Source organism: Crocuta crocuta, unplaced genomic scaffold, assembly GCF_008692635.1.
Source record: "Crocuta crocuta isolate KB4526 unplaced genomic scaffold, BGI_CrCroc_1.0 scaffold228, whole genome shotgun sequence".
NCBI classification, from domain to species: domain Eukaryota; kingdom Metazoa; phylum Chordata; class Mammalia; order Carnivora; family Hyaenidae; genus Crocuta; species Crocuta crocuta.
Window position 1 is genome coordinate 842,265 of NW_027532820.1, and position 22,500 is coordinate 864,764.

The 22,500-nt window shown below is 47.0% G+C and overlaps 1 protein-coding gene and 1 long non-coding RNA gene across 3 annotated transcripts in view; one reads left to right on the forward strand and one right to left on the reverse strand.

Moving 5' to 3' along the window:
• TMEM178B (transmembrane protein 178B) overlaps positions 1–22,500 on the reverse strand; it is a 357,407-nt gene that overhangs the window by 55,765 nt on the left and 279,142 nt on the right. The window lies entirely within an intron of this gene.
• Positions 16,962–20,183, forward strand: LOC144245756 (uncharacterized). The gene is made up of 2 exons (XR_013339406.1): positions 16,962–17,079; positions 20,018–20,183. It is a non-coding gene; the product is annotated as an uncharacterized LOC144245756 (long non-coding RNA).

Here is a 22,500-nt window from a genome sequence, read left to right on the forward strand (position 1 = left end):
AGAAAGGAACTGATATTTATTCATCACTTATTACGTGCCAGCCACTGTTGACAGCACACAACTCACTTAGAGCCAGTCAATGAGAAAGCCTTTTCTATTGGTTTTGTTGAAAAGTGATGCCTAATGGCTTCACTTTCATGTTTTCAAATGTTTTCCATTTTGTGTGGTTTGCTTTCTAAGCCTGAAATGTCTCATGTGACTGGAAACATTTTTCATGCTTCATGTGTAGTCAGTCACTTTTGAATTTTGCCAGTGTTTGCTGGTGGGCCTTTTGTTAAGTAAATGCTTGTTATGTACTTTGTGTCTGGTTCTACAAGAGATAAGCATGCCCACCCCTCTGGCCCCATGTGTGCCTTTCTCTCCCTTTGCCCTCAACATTGTCTTTGTTCTGGGGCAGGCTATTGAAGCCTGTTCCAGCAAGGTGCTCACTAATGAGGCCAAGGTCATTGGCAGGTATGTGAACACTCAGAACAAGACGGGAAACATTGGCCAAAAACTTTGTTTTGGTTCTCCCGGAGGAATTGGTATGTTTGATTTACTTCTGAGTTAGAAAAAAACCAAATGGATCATGGATTTTTTTTTTAAAGCATGATGGATAAGATATTTAAGGCAAGATGTTTATCTACTGACACCCAGCCTTTCCTACTTCTCAAATGATCTCTATAGGAAAAGTAGCCAAGTTATTTATCAGATGCTAGCTCATCAAGTCTATGGATTCCTGCATCCTTACACCCAACAGGAGAACAAATCGTTAAGTTAAAGATCCATTTCTGTCTTCTGGGAAAACTGTCCTTGTCACTGGGCAGGGGGAAAGAGTCAGGGTCTTCTGTTCTTATAGGATTTAGATCCAGGGTTTGGGGGGACACTCCTGGACCCTGGGCTAGACCTTTGCTGGTCTGAGTAGAAGGGATTCTACTGGCAGAGCCATCTAGATGTTCTTCAGCAGGTTAGAAACAAGGTACTTACTGTGCTTCCTGCTCAGAAGAATCAGAGAACACAGAGCAAGACGACTCAATGTTTTAGAAATGGACTGAAGTTGAAGGCTGGCTCCTTCTGACTCTGGGACCTTATGAAATCACCCAAGAATTTAAAGTATTCTTTTTTTGTTGACCGATGAGCTTTTAGATTTATCTGAATTTATAATATTACATTTTATGTTGGTGGTATTCAAATATATTTGTAATCTGCCAAAATTTTAGAGCTAAATCCTACTAACCTGACATCTATGAACTCTAGATCAGTAGCACAGATCTTTCTTCTGGGCTCCATATGCCTCACGACTTTCTGGCCATGTCGACAGGGGTGGTCTGCTTATGCGTCTAATTCAGAACCCATAAAACCCAACTCCTCATCTTCACTCTCAGAGCACCTCTCTCCTACTGGTGCCAATGGCATTGCCATCCTCATGACCCAAACCTCAGCGCCATTTTGAATCCTCCTCCTTCCTTGCTGTCTTCACTTTGACCAGTTGCTAAGTGTGCCAGATTTTGCCTCCCTGATAATTCATGCAGCAACCCCTCCCTTCTATCCCCACTGCCTTGTCCTGGCTCTGGCCATCCTTACCTCACCACTAGTGTAGTCAAATGAGCCTGAACTTCAGTATTGGGGTTAATACCTGGCTCCAATAACTTTCTGCCCACATGACCTTTGGCAAGCCATGACTCCCCCTCTCTAAGTATAGGTGAAAAGATGAGAGGATTGACACGAAACACCACACACAGTGCCTCTGGCCCATCAGGGGACCCCAGTCAGCACCAGCACTCATTCTCTTCACTGGAACATCCCCCAAGAAGCCGAAGTCCTTTCTTCCAGGCCTTCTCTTCTCCAATCTGGGTCCTGCACCACTGCCAGGTTAATTCTTATAAAGCAAAACTCTGTCACCCCCATGCTCAAAGCTGTGAATACCTCCCACTGACTGCGTAAAGGCCACTGGAAGGCCGAGGTTCAGGCTCTTCAGATATGACCCTCATTGCTGGTACAATCTCTTTCCGGGCTTCCCTCTTGCACTCTGTGTCGTAGCCACGGGAGGAGCTCACCCTTTTCAAAGGATGCTTTCTTCTTTCCTAGTCTCTGCTCGCCCCGCTGAGAGGGCACCTGCCCCACCTCTGTGTCCAGATGCCCACCTGCAACTCTACTGTCAAACCTTCAGAAAGCCCTGCCAATCCTCAGCTGAAAGATACGCTCTCCTTTTTACAACATGTAAATGATCAGTTTACCTTGATTTGTGGCAAAAACCAAAATAAATAATAATATGTACATATAATTCACCCAACTTTTAGCACTCGTCAGGGATCATCTGTCATGGTTGAAAAACATGTATGTTAAGGAGACGTCATGAGTAAGTATACAAATATCAATTTATAGGAGCTTAGAGTATTTGTGGGTATGTGAAGACAGACAGATAAAGCTAAAAGCTAGGCACTAGCTTCCTATGTTGAAGCCTCCCTATTTCTATAGAGTAAATTAATTTGAGGAATAAAAGACATGTGCAAATATTCCCTAGTGAAGTATTAATTTCCAAATGTTATAAGCTGACCAAACAGATCCTTCTACGTAAGGAGTGCACTGCAGACATTCAAAACCCCTCTGTGAAAACTGCCAACAACCTAAACCATTTCAATAATTGGGAAATAGTTAAATAAATTGTTGCATACTCACATTATGGGCTAATATGGAGCCATAAAAATGATGTTGCAAAAAGCAAGATATGAAACTGTATATTCTGTCTGTTCCCAGCTCTGTAATAATAACGATTATGAACACTAATGATAATAATAAGAAAAAAAAAAGACCTAAAGAAAAGATAACTTCAAACAAGACACATTCTCCTGTGAGGATCAGAGAGCACCCCATTCCTGGTTCTCATGAAGCCCACCTCCCATAGTCCCCATGGGCTCCCTCCACTCCTGAGTACAATCGGCATGTGGCCCGCTGTGGCCTGCATTGTTCTCCTCCCCTGGACTGTGAAGTGCGTATATACGTGATAAATAAACAGCTGCCAGTCAAGGAAGAAAGGGAGAAAGGAAGGCGTATATATATATACACGTACATATATATATGTATGTATGTATGTATATGTACGTATATATATATATATATATATATATACACACACACACTGAAAAATTAATGGGGGAAGAGGATTATGGNTAATGGGGGAAGAGGATTATGGGTAATTTTTATCTTTTTTATCCATTTCTATGGTTTCTAAACTCTCAACAATAAGCATGTGTTGCTTTTATAATCAAAGAGGGACATATTCAAAATCTGGTTTAAAAACAAACACTGCCAAAAAAAACATTGTCCTTGAGCTTGGATGAGGCAAACAGGGATTGAGGAAGTTCAAACAGCTTGTTTGAGCATTCTCTAGCCAGAGGTCATCTGTTTATCGTGGAGGCATCTGGTTTCTACAGACTGGTCACAAAAAGGAGGTTTCTTCCCCATCAGCCAACACCGTGAGCAGCTGCATGCTAACCACCCTCAGGGGCTTTACTTTTAGCCAAGATGACCCAGAATGCCAGGGGAAAGGAACCAAAGTTTTGCAGAAGCAAGGACTATTTTTTTTTTCCTGCAACATCTCTGTCCGTGACTGCCAGTGCATACTGGGAGACGTCTTAATTTTATTTAGTTAGTTTTTCCAATTCTTAAGACTCTTATGCTATCTGAGCACCAGACAATCTTCCCATAGGCCTCTTTCAAGAATCGAAGTATACACAGCAATCTCTGAAAATGCCAGGGTGACTCAAAACAATTACAAATTTATGGACACATGTCGCGATGGCAGCACATGCCGTGACAGGAAGTCAGTCTTCTGTAGACAAGAGGAAATAAGCACTGCACACATACCCTGAAGAGTGTACCAGCTCCAGATCCTGAGTGTTGGACAGAGGGTGGGGGCAGCAGAAAATGGCTTCGAATCTGACACTGTGCTTGGCACGTAGAACATGCTCAAGGTAACCTTGGTTGACTGACAGTTTTTGTAACACGGAAGATCCTAATGACACAGCGGTAGAGGCTATCATCTGTGTTCCTTCGTGATATTACAAAGCTGACCATTCTTCTAGAGAGCTAAAGAAGAGCAAGAGCTCACCAGTTACAGAAGTGCTTTTCAATTACAACTAAAAGTTTTGATTTTTGAGGACCAGCAGAGTCTGGAGTCACTGCCTAGGCTTGAGCAGTGGCTGCTGTCGGCTGTGTGACTTTGGTCAGCGCCAGACCTCAGCCTCCCCAACTGTAAAATGGAGTCGGTGACAGCGTCGCCTTCACAAGGTGATGTTAGAGGGGGTCATGAGTGATGTACATCAGGTTCCCACATCAGGTGGGCAGATATTTGGGGAACTGGGCTCTGGAAGAGCTTAACTCTGCGTCCCACTGGGCTCCACGTGGCTGGCAGAATGGTTTCTTTCCACTGGTCCCCCTGAATCTGTACAAATCCCCACTAGCAAGTGGCTTAGATGAAATAAAACCCCTCAAATTTCCAGAATATAAATGCATAAGCTAAGGGAGAGGGGTGTTTTGGTCAACCAACAGCATGAATTGTATTGTCAACTAACTCTTGCTGGTGCAAATCTCTCGGGCCCAAGACTCCAGAGCAGACATGTAAGAGATGATCTGGCTGATTCTGCCCTTGCCTGGATTCAAGCCTGGGGCACATTTAGAGTAGGTTGCTGGACAAGTTATACTGAATGAGGCTGGTACGGAGTGTCCAAACCTTGGTCAGATGTTACCCCTGTCCCTGCCCTTCCCCACTCATCTCCTTAGGGCCTGACACTGCCCCTTGCTTCATAATAATGACAGCATTTATTTGGTACTTAGCACGTGCTGAACAAAGCTCTGTTCTAAGGACTTTGCAACTATTAACTTATTTAACTGTCATGACAATGTTAAGCTTCAGAGGTGACTCAGAGGGACACCCCACCCCACGGGGTCACTTCTTACTGAAAATGACAGGCTGACTAAACCAGACCCTTCCTGGGGATTCAGGAAGGGGAGGCACAGATAGAAAGGACAGATCACTCAAGCTCAGCCTAAGGTCCAAGTAATGCTGAGTTCCGTCTTCCAGAGTTCAGTCTGTAAACTCTGGGCCCTGGGAAACTGGCACTAAGGACGCATTTCCCTCCATACTTCATTTCTCGCGTAGGGCATTTCCTTGCATTGTTATAGCAAAGACTGTCACCGAAGACAATCTGGGCCTCCCTCCTCCGGGCAACCCGAAAGAGACTCACCAGTAAATCCCACAAGAGCCAAGAGATGCTAGATTCCTTAAGTTCAGCGGCTTTGTCGAGCTATTTGTAAGAACAATGTTGACCATTTAAAATTAAATTCAATTAGTGAGTCTGCACTGATTGTTTTTTCAACGCTGAGCACTGCGCTTCCCACACCGGCTCCATAAAGGCACTGAATGAATGGGTGAGTTGTCTGAGTTATACTTTCAAACTGAATACACCGAATATGAGAATTGTGTGAACAACTCAAATTACACATAATACATTTTTATATTCCAAAGCTAAGAGAGTGACTTTGAATCAATAAATGGGGCGTTCAAAAAAAGTAATTTCTGTAGTTTCGTTTCCCCCAAATGTTCTTTTTGTGCTCTAAAAATGTCTTCATGATGGACCGCCTTTAAAAATTGTGTTTATACAGGGGCAGGGGGGCTGAGTGGCTTCGTTGGTTAAGCATCCAGCTCTTGATCTCGACTCGGGCGGTGGTATCACAGTTTGTGAGGTCGAGCCCCATGTCAAGCTCCACGCTGACAATGCAGAGCCTGCTTGGGATTCTATCTCTCTCCTTCTTTCTCCGACCCTCCCCTGCTTCTGCCTCTCTCAAAATAACTAACTAAACATTTTTTAAAACTTAATAAATAAAATTGTGTTTATACAATTTACCTTATTGTGTTTATACAATGTACCTCAGCACATTCACATTGTCCTACAAGCATCACCCCACCTCTAGAACATCTGTATCTTCCCCAGCTGAAACTCTGCACCCATTAAACACTAACTCCCCATTCTTCCCTCCATCCAGGCCCTGGCAACCACTTCCTACTTTCTGCCTCGGTGAATTTGCCTATCTAGATATGTCAAGTGGAATCACACAATATCTGTCCTTTTGTGTCTGGCTTATTTTACTTAGCATAACATTTTCAAGATTCATCTATGTTGGAGCATGCATCAGCATTCTGTGCCTTTTAAAAAAATGGAAAAATATTTATAACATAAACTTTACCATCTTAACCACTGTTTTTATTTATTTATTTTGAGAGAGTGAGAGAGAGAGAGCGTACGAGCGATCAGGGGAGGCATGCAGAGAGAATCTCAAGCAGACACTGCACTGTCAATGCAGAGCTTGACATGGGGCCTGAACCCACGAACCAAGAGATCATGACCCGAACCAAAATCAAGACTAGAATGCTTCACTGACTGAGCCACCCAGGTGCCCCATCTCAACCAGTTTTAAAGATACGGTTCAGTGGCCATGGTGGCTCATTTTTAATATGACAGTTGTAGCAAGAGCCACAGTAGATTGCAAGGTGCAGACCTCTAACTTCGCCAAGTTCTTTCAGAGCTAGCATCTAAACAGAGGTCAGGAGTCTGGATTAGGACCTAGTCTTACTGAGGAGCTATTTCTACATCTCTGATGAGTGGTCCCAGGCCCTAGGGTGTGGTGGATTATTAAAACCCACTGCCACCCTGGGCTTTAAAAAAAGAATATTTTTTAATAAAATGCCCAAGGACGCAGTCTCAAGGGAAGTAGCGAGAGGAATCAAAAGACAGAGCTGGAGACCTGGCTCGTGAACGCATCTGCTTAGGGGCTTTGGTTTGGTAAAATCTGTTGCATCTGCATTAGCAGAGCAGCGGTCCTCTGGGCTGTCAGCTGCTGTGCAGAGAGGCTCCTGGCACCGACCCAGGCCCGGGGCTGCAGACCACGGAGGCTCGCCAACGCAAAGGACTCGGAATTGAAATGTACGTCCGTTTGTAGGAGAAACGAGGAGGTTTTCCAGAAAGGAGGCGATGGGGATGTCCAGTTAAGAAGCAGTAGAACAGGGTACACAAGACAGGTGGGCACGGAGGAGGGGCAAGCCCCACCTCCTCCAGGCCCGATGGGCCCAGGACAGGAGCTAGGACAAAGAGGTTCCAAGGCGCATGAGTCCCCAGAGGCGAGAGGCCACAATTGAAACCCCAAGTGAGAACGGATGAATTTGAAAGGACTTGAGCGCTCAAATCCCACATTGTGTTAATTAACAGAACAGTGTTTTGCCAATGAACGCCCAGCAGGGGCGATCATCTGCCTGATAGAGAGGCCCGGCTTTCCTGATGGAATCTCAAGTGCAGGAGCCATGAAATTACTTCTCGAGAAAAAAAAAGAAAAAGACAGAGACAGCCAAGGAGGACAAGCACTTACGTTTGTGCACTAGAGAGACTTGTTCTCTTTCTTGAAGAAAACGGGCTAATTACAGAGACCAGAGGTGAAACAGAAATATCCAACCTTATCATCTCTTCTAGGAAAGCAGAAAATGCTAAAGTAAAGTAATATGAACACCGAAGCTGCTAGACCCCTTGCAGTGTGCCCAGATGTATTTAGCTTCCACTGTCCCATGTAATCCTCACAACAACCTGCTCTCACCCTCATTTCACAAGAGGAAACAGCAACACAGGTTAAAGTAACTTGTCCAAGGTCACACAGCAAAACAAAATCAGAAACATCCCATCTTCCTTTTTTTTTTTTTTTTAATATTTTTTATTTATTTCTAGGAGAGAGTGAGAGACAGCGTGAGCAGGGGAGGGTCAGAGAGAGAGGGAGTCACAGACTGAAACAGGCTCCAGGCTATGAGCTGGCAGTCAGCACAGAGCCCGACGCGGGGCTCGAACCCACGAACCGCGAGATCATGACCTGAGCGAAAGTCGGACGCTTAACCGACTAAGCCACCCAGGCGCCCTAGAAACATCCCATCTTCCTGACACACTCAAAAACGGTCTTCTGTGGCCTCAAACAGAAGGGGCGAGGGTCCCACATAAACTGGAGCTCGGAAAAGTTGGTCTCCCCTTCTTCCCGCCAGATGCCTGCAATAGTTTGGGTCCACATCCCTCAGAGGTTCTGTCACTGCTTGTGACAGTGTTATGTGGTGGCCAGATTCCAATGTGACAGTCTCTGCATCTTTTCCCAACACACACTTGATCTTGCCATGGCTCAGCTTAAAACTCTTCAGTGGCTCCCGGGTGCCCTCGGGATGAAATCCCAGTGTCGGTGTGCCATGCGTGGCCTTCTGTGATGTGGCTCCTGGGGGACTCTCCAGCCTCTCTCTATTCCCCTCAGCTCACTCTGTCTCCTGCCCGGGAAGCCACTTCTCGGGCCGGGCCGGCCATACCCATCAGTGGGGAATCCCCCACCTTGTCCTGGACTCTCCTGCCTCCTGCTCTGCTACCCCTGGGCCTTTTCACCTGCTGCCTCTTGGGCATAGAATTCTCTCCCTCTTCTGCCTGGATATCACCAATAGAGCCCATCCACAGCCACCTCCTCTGCAAAGCCTCCTTCGCCCAGCCACACCGACTTGGCTTCTTTTCTTTGCTTCCTGAGCCTCCCATACTTACCTTGGCCATCGTCCTTCCCAAGATGCACTGTAATGGTCCCTCTCCTCCCTGTCTCTTCTCCCCTCCCTGATAAGGCTCATTCATCTACCTACTCACTCTGTCAGCTCCGTCCAGGGCAGGAACCACAACCAGCTCTGGTTTCATCACTGTGTCTCCTGCCTCACATCCACTGGCTAAGTGTGGCCCCTGTCAACAGTCAGAACAAGCCAAGAACTTGATAAAAATGCAAATTCTTGGGCCCCGCCCCAGGCCTACCAGATGGAGCTCAGCAGTCTCTGTTTTAACAAGCCATCCAGTCTGGGGACCATTGCTCTCGTACAATGCTTGGTGCAGTGTTTTCTATAAACGTGGAATGAATGAATGCACAGCTTTCACTAGAAACCAGCTAACCCGCAGCCCCTGGAGACCTCATGTTTGCTCATCCTCCCCTCAGGAGGTGATCAGACAGTCTTTCTTAGCTTCTCAGTCTTGCCCAGACATTCTGGCCTCACCGCATTTTCACCCTGCCCTAGCCCTGGTGGCTTTGGCTAGCTAGGTGACTGTGGAACACGACAAATCAATAGGTTAGGGGCATGAGGCCTTTTAGAAACATAAGGACCCTCAGAGTCAGAAAACCCAAGTCGAGGCCCAACTGGCTCTTCCTAGTAATACACGTGACCCCTCTGGATCCTCCATTCCTCTTCTGAAAAGGTAGCCTGCCGAGTCACAGGCTGGCAGGAGCATCAAGTAAGAGAATCTACATGAAATGTGCCTCCTCAGCTTCAAAGAGTCCTATAAATATTCATTCCTATTGACAAAATGAGATCTGCTGGGCTATGTGAATACCAGTGTTTTCTGCTCTAACATTCTATAATTCTGCGAAATCTAACCACGCTCCATTTCAACAAACACTAACAAAAAAAAGGGGGGGGGGCTCCTCATAGACAGTGGTGCACCATGGTGTAGCTTGGGGCACTGGATTGGGTTCTAACCAGCTCTCGATGCTTCTGGTCAAGTGACATGGAAAATGTACTTTCCTTCCCTGTTACCCCAGCTTCCTCTTCTGTGAAGTGGGTCATTACTATCACTCACCTCCCAAGGTCACTTAAATATACCTAAGATATTCTACATGTATCGTAAGCATTCAATAAATGTTGAGGACCCCTGTTACTAATGCCTGACTATGGCTGTTAATGGTGTTATTTTCATTCCTAAGGGGAATACACAAAATAAGAGTTGACCCAGTAGTAAACACTCCACAAAAAATAATTGTAGTGGGGCTCCTGGGTGGCTCAGTCGGTTAAATGTCTGACTCTTGATTTCAGCACAAGGCGTGATCTCACAGTTCATGAGATCGGACCCTGCATCAGGCTCTGCACTAACAGCACAGAGCCTGCTTGGGATTCTTTCTCTCCCCCTCTCTCTGCTTCTCCCATACTTGTGCACTCTCTCTCTCTCTCTCTCATAAATAACCATGTTAAAGAAAAGAATAATCTTAATTCATATAATCTAATTATGTGACATGGGACTCCACATTTTGCTGCATTCCAGACTATGAAGTACTATTTCTTTGGGTTTTGTTTGTTTTGGTCTTATTTGGTTGGCTCAAACATCAAGCAGGGAAGCCTTTCCAATCCTTTAAAGTTAAGCATTTCAGGGATCATCATGACAAAGAAGTTCACCCATTGGGGCTAAACAGCACAGAAGTACCAACAGCTTAGAGCAGAAGTGGGCAAACTTCTTCTTTAAAGGGCCAGACAGTATATAGTTTAAGATTTGCAGGCCATAGTTTTTGTTTCCACTGTCACTCAACTCTGCCACCGTAGCTTGAAGGCATACTAGACAACACGTAAACCAAGAGGTGTGGCTGGGTTTGGCCCACAGGCCAGAGTTTGCAACCTCTGGCTAGGACCACCAAGGAGCTGAAGGTGACAGAATCATGGTCCCTCCTTTTCCCTGCCTCATTCAGCCCACTTCATTTCCTTTGTTAATTCATTATAGAGAAACTATCAACTCTATTAGTTCATACAGCCTGGGGGTGTGAATTCTAGAAATGTGTACATGGTAGCAAATCCCACTTCACCTTCAGAATTCGAGTCATGTGGAGTTCATTGTAAGATTTTAATCTTAACAAATGACATTCGAAGGAAGGGCCAGTATCATAAATCCCAACAAATTTCAGGTCTCCCCACACAAACTGCTCCTCTCTCATTCCAACTAGAAAACAATGCATTTTGTTTAGTGAAAATTTTAAGCATACTACTATGTACACTTCAACGAATCTGTTTTTCTAGGAGTTAGTCAATGTTATGGAAATATGGAAACACAGTCCTTTTGACTCGGTATATTTATACAGTAATTACATAAGAACATCAGTGCAATAATCAATCATCTTAGTAGGCTCAGACATAGATCTTCAAGCGGCGGGGATTGAATTAGTCTTTGTTTAGTTCTGTTACAAGTCGTTAGGATTCATGAGTAGAGGATGTTTCCATTTTTTTCATCCAACTCTGATGCAATCTAGGACAGAGGACCAGGGGCTTGGTCAAGTACAAGATCAAGATAGAAGGCAGGGAACAGGGTAATGGACAGAGAGAGGTAGGAACTTACTGACAGCTTAGGGCAGAAGCTGCACAGGGCACAAGATGGAGAAGAGGTCAGAAAGCAGAAAGATGGAAACCAGAGCCAGGGACCTTGCTGAGAAAGGACGGGACAGAAATAACCCTTACAAATTGTCAGGGAGCTAGACAAATCAGATTTCAGAAGGTACCACTCAGGGCTTCTGACACTTGGGTAATGTAACATTTAACATACAATGTGCAGTGAACAGATGTGAGCTGGAAAATGACAGGGTGGAGAGAGGTGGGTGGCAATTTTATCTGCCATTTGAACCCAAACAGCCCAGCTTTAGGAAAACAGATAAAAAACAATAAATAATGCAGCACACCTCCTCTGTTCCCCCGTGGCAATGGGCTTCCATTTTAATGAGGACCGAATACAACATAGACATTTGACACCCTGACACATCCGTTAAGATGGAAATCAATCTGTACAGCCTGTCACAGCTGCTTCATGACACCAGGAAGCCCAATCCCCTCTCCAAAGAGACCCAAGGGTGTCTGGGCAGTGACAGAAGGAGCCCTTAGGTGAGTGGCTCCCCCTTTAGGCTAGACCCCAGGCCCGAGGAGGGTAGAGTGGATGCCCTTGCCTCTGGGCTGGGGGAGGAGCCATTTCTGGTGAAGGAGTCCGGTTCTCCAGAGAGTTCTCCAGAGTCTGAGTTTTAATGTGTGGGTCGGGGAGGATGGGGTGATAATAATATAATTAATCTTCACACTAGAATTAAAGAATCTTTATAGAAATGAGTTCATTTGATTCTCAGCCTGCAAGATAGACAGGGAGTATGTTTTTCTCATTCTGTATTTGGGGAAATGGGTTCCATGATCAAGGTCAGGTAAGGTCAAGGTAAGGTGTATAGGCAGATGGTGACCTTGTCTCTGGAACTGGGGCAGAGCCTTCAGAGTGGTGAGGTTCCCCCTCTGAACCAGGAACATGTGGTCCATGGCACTGTCAGGCCTGGCCTAGCCCTGACACAGGTACTGGATGCCCGTGCGGATGATGCAAGCTGCCCAAAGGCCCAGTTGCTCTAACAGGATCAGTTTGTTAGAGAAGCTGCAATTCCTGTGTCCAAATTCCCATCACAGGTTTAGGATCTGAGGTCTCCAGATCCAACTATAAGCATCCCAGTGGGTCCAGGGAGGGTCACAGAAACAAGTTTATTTCCATCACAAGGAATTACCAGAAAGCAGCTGTCCGGGGCAGGACACGCAGTCTGTGCTGCCATGGGAGGTAAGGTTGCAAAGCCCGAAGCAGAATCACCTCGTTCCCCTATCCTGCAGGGGAGGCCACAAAGGGGAACTTCGCTCACAGGCCTTGCCCGAGGGGTGCTGGATGCTGACCAGAGGGGTGGCTCAGAGCACTGGACACAGCACCAGACCAGGCACAGGAGGCCTGAGTTCCAGACCCAGCTGTATTGCTAAGCAGCCATCTGACCTTGGAAAAGACAGGAGCACCAACTTCCTTATACGTAAAATGGGTGTAGTGGGTTGAACTGTGTCCAAGTTCCAACCCGTGGTACCTGGGAATCTGATCTTATTCTGAAACAGGGTCTGTGCAGATGCAATTAAGGATCTCAGGGGATCATCCTGGATTTAGAGGAGGCCCTAAGTCCAATGACTTAGGAGAGAAAGGACAGGAAGACGGACACACAGAGCCAGGGGAAAGGTCATGTGTGGAGGCAGGCAGAGATCTGAGTGATGCAGTCCCCACCCAAGGAGTGCCCAAAGTCACCAGAGGCTGTAAGAGGCAAGGAAGAGTTTCCCCAGGAGCCTTGTAAGGGAGCATGGTGTTGCCAACACCTTGATTTTGGACCTCTGGCCTCCAGAAGTATGAGATAATAAATTCCCGTGCTTTTAAGTCCCCCGGTCTGTGGTAATTGTCACAGCGGCCTCGAGAAACCAATGCAGTGAAGAGAACACCTTTTTACCTCCTATGGTGGCCATGAGCTCCAATGACGTACCACAGCTACAAAGGACGGACTAGAGGAGGGGTTGCATTCTCTGGTGAGAATTTTTGGTCATCCTTCTGATGAAACTCATGACCTCCTCCTTCCTCAAGGGTTAGGGGGCTGGGCTGTCAGGGCGGAAAATGTTCTAACAGAAGCCTGTCTCTGCTCTAGGCACAGAACGAAATCTCAGGTGTAGATGATCTCACTCAGGCTCTCACAACTCCATGAGATAGGTCCCATGATCATTCGCATTTCACAAACAAGAAAACAGACACAGAGAGTGACAGCAGCTGGCCCAAGATCACAGTTAGCAAGTGACCGAGGCAGGATTCCAATCACAACACTGTGAGCTCTTCCCCATCACATGAGGGTGAATAATAAGCAGGCCCCTCTTTGTAGGGCTGTGCCCCTCCAAACGGGCAGATGGAGGCTGTGATATCTTACTCAATTCTGCTACAAGCACCTACACTGTGCCCAGCACTGGAAAAGGCCTTAGACACGTTAACAGACCTAATCACAAAGCAACCCTGTGGTGCCCATTGGCAGGTAACACTGAAGTTCAGGGAGGGTAAAGTCAATTTCCAGGATCTCCCAGTATCAAAGTAGCAGAGCGAGGGTCCAGCTAGGTCCCTAGGACAGCAGACTCTCGTTACTTCTGTCCTAACACACAGCTGGCCCTGCCAGAGCTACCGTTCCGCTGAGCATGCCAGGAAGCCCAAAGAAGGCCAGGAGTGGAAGACCTTTCTCACTGCCTCTTGCTTTGGCCTTGAACAGGCACACAGGTCTGTCTCCATGAACAGCACAGGAAGGCATAAAACAGCAAGTGAACAGTGAGTCTCTAGCTCAAGTCAAGCTAACTCCCGGCTCCCGCTCCTGGCGCGCTCTGAGTGAATGCTCTCTGTTCACGAGGGGCAGGAGAGGCCCTGCACACTGAGGAGACCTCACCTCTGAGAAACAATTCTTTTGTGGCACGTTCCCCAATGGCCGGGATGGGGGGCACATGCATGAATGTCTCCTCCCCCTCATCACTGTTCTCCAGACCATTATCTAAGTTTGAGGCCAGCCATGCTTTTCATTCATCATGCGACAAGTGCACAGTGAGAGAAGGTTTTGTCCTAAGCCCAGGGAGAGACCCTGGGCAGGTGCACAGGGAATGAGGGTCTGCTGCTGATTCCAAGGTGTCCCCGTGCACAAGGTGGCATGCATGTATCCTCATCCATGTGTACAGTCAAGTGTGTAATCAGCCGTGCTTGAGTGTCAGGGGAGGTAGTGATCTGGGGAAGACTGCCCCGGGCTTCTGGAGCAGGTAACACTGAAGAGGTCATGAGCGGTGAGAGTGCAGTTGCTGGAGGCGGCTGATGGCACCTCTCTGCCTAAGTGAGATAGACAGGAAAATGCAGGTGTTTGGGGGGAAAGGATGTGGTTCACCTCAGCAGAAGGCAAGGATGTGTGAGGGCTGGAGGGAGGAGACCCAATCACCTTGGAGTCGATGCATGACCAACGTTTCACGCTGAGTCCACCGCCAGATGGAAGGGTTTGTGCATATGTTCCTTCCCCGTGTCTCTCCTTTCCTTACCCCAGCTCAGGCCCCTCACCGCCTTTCCCCAGTGGCACCCACTCCAGCAGCGAACGTGCCACAAGTGGACTTAGGTTCAGGTTGTGACTTTACCCCGATTGGCTTCTTTTCTTTGTGACCGTGTGCAATCCTCCCTTTGAGCCTGCCTCCTCATCTGCAGAGGGACAGGACTGGGTTAGGGTCCCTCCAGTTCTAGGCTCTGTAGTTAGCAACCGAGTGCGTTCAGAGGTGGAGGGGAGGGGTACTACACACACCCAAGTGTGGCCATCCTCACTTAATCTAATGCTCCCAATGGGGACAAGCCCTGTCCCTGAGAAGGCCCAGGGTTCCCTCACCCCAGAGGAACCAGTCCCCGTAGCCCCCCTTCCCCACATCACGGTCACCTCCCATGCCACTGGATTGGCTCCAGAAGCACACAGATGCAAAGGATGCAGGCAGAGGATTCCTTAGAACAGCAAAGAAGAGGTGCTTATATAACGCCACGTATTTCAGAATATCAAACGTGCAGATTTTTGAAGCAGTCACACTTTCCTTATAAGCAAAAAAAAACTAAAAAAGAAAAAAGGAAAAAAGAGAGAGAGAGTTATTGGTTGGGTGCCAGCTCTAATCTGGGCTGGGCTCAGCCAGGCGGCTCTGCCTTTCTCATCCGTATGCACATGGCCGGCTGGGCCACGGCTCTGCTCCGTGTGTGTCTCTCTCTCCTCCTCTCCTGGGACCGACAGGCCAGCCCAGGCACATCCCCTCCCGCTTTGTTATTGGTGTAACATAGACCCAAAACTTACCAACTCAATCCGTTTTAAGTGTGCGGGTCTGCGGCATTAAGTATCCCCATAATATTGGGCAGCCACTACCACCACCCCTTTCTAGAATTCCTTCGTCTACCCAAACACATATTCCATCCCCATTAAGCTCAGACTCCCCACTTGCCCTTCCTGAGTCCCTGACAACCACTGTTCTCCTTTCCGTCTCCTTGAAGTAAGCACTCTGGATACCTCACCTGAGCGGGATCATGCAGTATCTGTTCTTTTGCATCTGGCTCCTTCGCTTAGCATAAGGTTTCCAAGGTTCGACCACGGTGTCGCAGGTATCAGAATTTTACTTACACACACTTGAAAGTTGTTTTAAAGCTGACTATAAAGCCCGGCTGAACCATGGCTCTGATGTTACAGGCTATGAGCCCACGGGCCATTCTGCCGAGGTCTCTGCTGCCCAGAACAGCTGTCATGAGCTACATGGGACCCTGAGCCCTTGAACATGACTAATCCAAATGGAGATATGCTGTAAAGCACAAAGAAAAGTGTGAGCTATCTCACTCACAATCTCTTCTCTTTTTTTTTTAAATTGTTAATGTTTATTTAATTTTGAGAGACAGAAAAACAGAGCACGAGTCGGGGAGAGGCAGAGAGAGAAAGACACACACACAGAACCCAAAGCAGGCTCTAGGCTCTGAGCTGTCAGCACAGAGCCCGATGCGGGGCTCGAACACACAGACTGCGAGATCATGACCTGAGCTGAAGTCAGACACTTAACCGACTGAGCCACCGAGGCGCCCCCCCCCCATACCTCCTATTCTGATTACATATTGAAATGAATAGGTTTTAGATATGTTGAGTTAAATAAAATATCTTAAAACTCATTTCACCCAGCTGCTCTCAGACTGTGTGTCATGTTCCAAACTAGAAATAAGAAAGTTACACACGTGCCTCATGTTGTATTTCTCTTGGACAAGGCCGGCCGAGACAGCGCCCTGTGCAGCACACACGTGTGCGAGGCTTTCAAACAAGCACGAGCCTGGGGCAAATGCAATTTATACCAGCCACACGGAGAACGTTCCCCGCCGGAGCCCGCCTCCGCAGGATTACATAAAATGGCACTGACAGGGTTCTGCCTAAGGTGGTAGGTTCCTCTTTATAGGGGTTAAATAAAAAACAAAAGAAACGAAGGAGTCTTCTTTCTCGTTCTCCTCCTCCTTCTGCCTATAACCCGGAACCCTTTCCAGATCCTCAGTGGCTGTCAACACGCAGGCCTCTCAGAACTTGGGCTGCCTCGGGCCACCCCTTTTCACTGCTAAGTGCCTATAATAACAGGTTGGCTGGAACGCGGATAATTACAGGCCCAGACGAGCCAAGGTTGTGACACTTGTCTCGAGTCTGTCCGTCCCGCTCACCTCACATCTGTCTACCTGTCTCCAGGCAACTGCTTGTAAATTCCCTTTCCTCCCATTTTTTTCTCATCTGTCTTGTCCTCCGCTCGCTGGTTTTGCCTGTGCACGAGAGCATTACCACGCTTGATCCCAGGCTGCCGGCAGCACGGCCCCGCGGTCACAGAGCACAGCATGGATCTCCGGCATGATGCAGCGCCCGACGTGACAGGTGACATGTGAGCGGGAATGACAGGCACGGGGAGGGAGGGGGAGATGAATCGCTGAAGAGCCCAACTCCCAGCTTCGCGCAGCATGCAAAGAAGGAAACCTACACCCACATGTGCAGACAGGCAGACACCCACGTGCCAGACAAGGGGAAAAGCAGGTTAGCTAACCCCACAGGCATTACGAACCTCCCGGAGAAGCCTCCTGGCCCCTCCATGCCAGAATGGATTCTTCCCACCCTAGAACCTGAGTAATATCTATTGTCTGTGCCAATCTTCTTTTTAGCCCTTCCTTGTAGAGCCTATTAGCGTGGTGAGGTCCTGAAGGGCAGAGGTAAGCCTCGTCTTCACGCCTCCTGGTGACTGCCATGGCATGGGATACCTTGTGTGTTGAACATGCTTGATGTGTGTTTATCAAGGAAGAAAAAAGAGCAAAACTGGGGGATAGTCCCAAGGCTACCTTTCCTGGTATTAGGAAAAAATGGTTCAAGATTTAGAAACTGAACAACTTCTACTGGAGTGCTGGAAGGCAGGTGTCTAGCTGCCTGGGGTTGTTGGATTCTCTAGGGATGTGCACCTGCTGAGTTTGACGTGCTATTGATTAGCAAGGTAGGCAGAAGTTAACGTTTGGAGAATGAATGGCAAACCAAATGATTCCATCCAACAGTAATGGAAGTGAGTACTGTCCTGTAGTGCAAATGCCTTCTGGCCTGGAGGAAAGATAAGCCCAGTGCTTACTGTTTATTGCCCTACGGTCCATGGACCAGCTTTGTACCTAACCTAGCAACCTTATATCTTATTCTGATGTATTTTAAATGCCTTTTCCCATGGAGAATATAAACTGCTCTTCAACTGTCTTTGAACCAGTTTGCCATCTTACTGGTTCTCTCATTAATAGATGGATAAATTGTTGAAACAGGTTCATTTGATTTTGTAAGAGAGTCATGTCTTTAATGCTTTGGAAATGATTCTTCAGCAGCGGCTAGAATTGGGAGCGGTGGGCTCCTAGCCTATAGCTACTCTAAGTAATCAATGAGTCATTTGAAAGTTGGATTGTTAATGGTCAGTGGCTTCCTCTCATTTCCCCTAATAGTGCATCTGGGAAGGTCTTTCACAAGGAAGGGGACCTCGGGCCTTTGGAGAAGGTTTTAGAGAGTACAAGGAAAAGAGGACTTAGGACAATGGATCACCATCGAAGCTGGGGCAAAGAGGATGGGCCAGAGTCAATGATGTGCCACAGCATGGCCTTCCACACTCTGTACTTCTGGGCTATCTTACTAGTGACTCGAATACCTTCCTTGCTCTACTACCCACACCTCAAGGCCCAGGTCAAGGGCTACTTTCTCCGGAAGCCTCTTTGGTCATCCCTTTCCAATCCCAAAGAAGAGATGCTGTGGCTTTCTTTGTGAGAGTGTTCTGTAGGCCCTCACTTTACAAGAGAACTTCAACATCTCAGAATTGCAGGAAAGGCCACGTCCAATGGAGAGCTGCCAGCTGCTTTATTCTGGGCACGGGTGGGTGTATTCCCAGCTTGGAACAAAGAGGAGGAAGGAGGTTCTAGGAAAGATGAAACAGTCTTGGAAAAGGAAGGGCATAACTGATCCAAGCTAAGGCAACATGTGCATCCCAGAGTTCCAACTGAAGCAGAGGGATGAGGCAGAAAAATGCAGATATGTTTGAAAGAACAAGCTGAGGCAAGGGCTTCTGAGACTCATCTCTGTATTTCTGAAATTCAGTCTTAATGTGGACATATCTTTGTTCTTGTCAACTGGTGAACAGAAGACAGAAAGAAAAAAAAAAGAGAGGCAGTGAACTCTACCAAGCTTGGTCCAAAACTTTAGAACCCCCTGCATATCAGGGTGGCCTACAAACAGGAAACTCCCTACCAGTGAGTCAGTGATGGCCTGTGGCACTTCCAATGTCATATTATAGCTATCTGTGTCCATGCCTGTAGCTTTCACCTGACCATAGCCTTCTTCTTGGGAACAGGCACCACCTTTGAATCATTTTTGTGTTCTCAGAAGCCAACACAGAGTTTAACATAGAGGAGACGGTTTTTAAAGTTCCTGCATATGTATTTTGTTGCCCATTAAGCTTTCCTTTCAAATGATGAATACCTGACATTTATTTTCAAGTACAGCACAGCGATGAAAATCCCAAGACCCAAAGTAATACATAACTTTAAAAAGGAATGTAAAACAGAGGATCTGTTTATTACCATAAACCAGAAAGAGGAGCCAGAAGGCTTGGGTTCCTGCCATGATTCTGTCCTGACCATGTATCAGATCATAGATTAAAATGTGACTCCACCACATACCAGATTTCTCATTACCTCCCCAAAAGTTTATTCTAGTAAGTGAAGGCACTGTTGTCCACGTCAGGGGCAGACTCAAGTCCAGGGACCCAGTGAGGTAGCTGCAGTCCAAATCCAGAAGCCATTATAAAAACACTTAAACTGGGGGCTCCTAGGTGGCTCAGTCAGTTAAGTGTCCAACTCTTGATTTTGACTCAGGTCATTATCTCAAGGTTTGTGGGATTGAGCCCTGTGTCAGGCTCTACATTGACAGCTCAGAGCCTGCTTGGGGTTCTCTCTCTCCCTCTCTCTCTGCCCCTCCCCTGCTTGCATGTTCTCTCTCATAATAAATAAACTTAAAAAAAAAAAAGAAGAAAAGAAAAACACTCAAATTGGCCAGTTCTGACTTGAAGATGAAGGCAAGGCCCGAGTGGGGATGCATGCCAGGTAACTGAAGATAAGAAACAAGAAAATCAGAGGGAAGTCAGGACAGGGAGATAAATCTGGTTGGAATTTACACTGACATGAAAACTTTCCAAAATTGAAAAAGAAAAGCAAAAAAAGCAAACAGGTGCTGAATCTGTGCTGCCCATATATCCAGAAAATACTGACTATAGTTTGATGCTTTTTTTAAAATTTCATTTTTTTAGTAGTCTCTACACCCAATGTGGGGCTCGAACTCACGACGCCAAGATCAAGAGTCACACGCTCCTCCAACTGAACCAGCCAGGTGCCTCCAGCTTGATGTTTCTAATTTGGAATGACTGGGGAGATGGTGTGCTTTCTTACTGATAAAAATAAAATGCCTTTTTAAGACTCTCTGCTCAATGCCCCTTCTCTAGAAGTGTAGGAGGAGCTTCATCAGTGACAAAGAGTAGAGTCATGGTCCTGCCTCTGTCACTGCCCAGCCCTATAATCCTGGAGAAGTCAGTTCACCTTTCTGGATCTCAGATTCCTCATCTGCACACTGAGAGGGCTGGACAAGAACCACCAGCCTCGTGGGCCAGTTCTGGGAGCTCATGCCACAGGCCATTAGTACACAGCTCGCTGAAGCCACTGCATACCTCCTGTAGCTTCCAGAGAGCATGGGATTCTCCATCAAACCATTCTAGCAAGTCATATATTCTGCTCCCTGCCTAATAGTCTAATTTGCCTCCCATGTGCTCTTGCAGATGGCGCAGCAAAAAGACCACATTGGTGTCTGAGGCTCCAAGCCTTGGGGACAGAAGAAACCCCACTGTGGTGGCCAAGAACAGGGAGGGTGGAGGAGGAGACGGGAGTGAAGCCACAGGGAGGAGGGAATGGCCGTTCAGCACATCTTCTACGTACTAGTGCACACACCTCCTAGCATTGCTGGGCTCCAGGGCTTAGGGACTGGGTCACAGCTGCTCCCCGGGCAGGGCAGTAAAACCAAGGTCCCTTTATCTTCAACATATCTAGATGGCAAAGATATTTTAGAAGCAACAGTCATGAAGAGGACTCCTCCTTTGCACAACGGGGATCTAGAAATTAAATTCACCCCTCTGGTTAGACTCCAAGAGTTGCTACAAAGTTCTAGGTTGTAATAGTCAAGCAAAAATCTCAAATATCCTGAAGTTTGTCCTGGATACCATCCTTAGCCTCGGCCAAAGGCTCCTCCCTGAGCCCCTGATGTGTTAGAAAGCCCACCTGTACATGCTGTGGCACCCCTCCCTCCCCTAGATCCTTGACCTAGTGACCTCCCACCTACCCATTCTCCTTCCCCTGCACTATCTCCTGACCCTGCAGATGACCTGACTCGGCCTCTGGTAGAGCCAGAACTGGGCCGCCTCCCATTTCTCCTGCTGCCTGAGACCAATATGATGGCTACAGCTCTACTCTGAGTCCTCACTTGCCTGAAGGTTGGTGGATAGCACGGTGGACGGGACATGCCCACTTCTGCCCCTGATTGGGCAGATGCATTCTAGTATGCAAATTACAAATTGGAATATAACTTTTCATGGAAGGATTTGCAATGGTGATAAAATTCTACATTATTCAATAGAGAGGGGTCATCAGTTTTCCAGTGAAAATAATCAGGTGCAGGAACTAAATGGCTTGCCCGGAGTCACACAGGCAGATAGTGACAGAGCTGAAACTGGATGCAGGGCTCCTAACTCCCAGCTCAGTTACACAGGGCTAACTGGACATTTACTCACTGGCTTGGAAACCTGCCTACTGGTTTTTGGCATGTATCTATCAGAAAATGTGTTCTGAGATCCAAATCACCCTATTACAGGGAAAATTTGGACCATGGCTCATTCTCTGTTTTGAGACCACCAGCTCTGTATAAGGTCTAAGGGCTTGCTGGAAGGGTTGAACTCAAGGAAGGGATGTTACTCCAGGACTTATCAGCCCCATATAAGAACCTTCATGATGTAAGGGCCCTCAGGACTCTTTGGGAAAAGTAATCCAAGGGGCGCCTGGGTGGCTCAGTCGGTTAAGCATCCGACTTCAGCTCAGGTCATGATCTCACAGTTCGTGGGTTTGAGCCCTGCATCAGGCTCTGTGCTGACTGCCAGCTCAGAGAGCCTGGAGGCTGTTTCAGATTTTGTGTCTCCCTCTCTCTCTCTCTGACCCTCCCCTGCTCATGCTGTCTCTCTCTCTCTCTCAGAAATAAATAAAACATTTAAAAAATTTTATAAAAAAAAGAAAGGTAATCCAAAAATTATTGGGGAAAGAAACTTTTCCTAATCTCCCAAGGCCACGATTAATTTTTTTTCTCACTGCACTACCTCTAAAGGAAAGAAACTGAATGGAATGGTTAATCACTATGATTTTAGAAAAAATTCCATGATCTTATTACTTTAAGCACCAACTGAAGCTCATCTTTTGAGCAACTCGCAACCTTCCATAAAGGTAGCCAACACGTGGTTCTCTTGGGCTGAGGAAAACTGTAACAGTGGTACTATTCTCACTTCTCTTTGACCTTATTCATGTTCATGGGACAAAAAAGTAAGTTCAATCTGGATGACTTTGAACCTGCTCGAGGTTCAATTTGCCCACTTGGTTCCTTCTCCCCTGAATGACACAAGCCCAGGTGTCGTAGAGTGTTACTGTCCCCGGACAGAATTGATGGAGGGATTCGACACCACCAAACTGCAGAGACCACTGG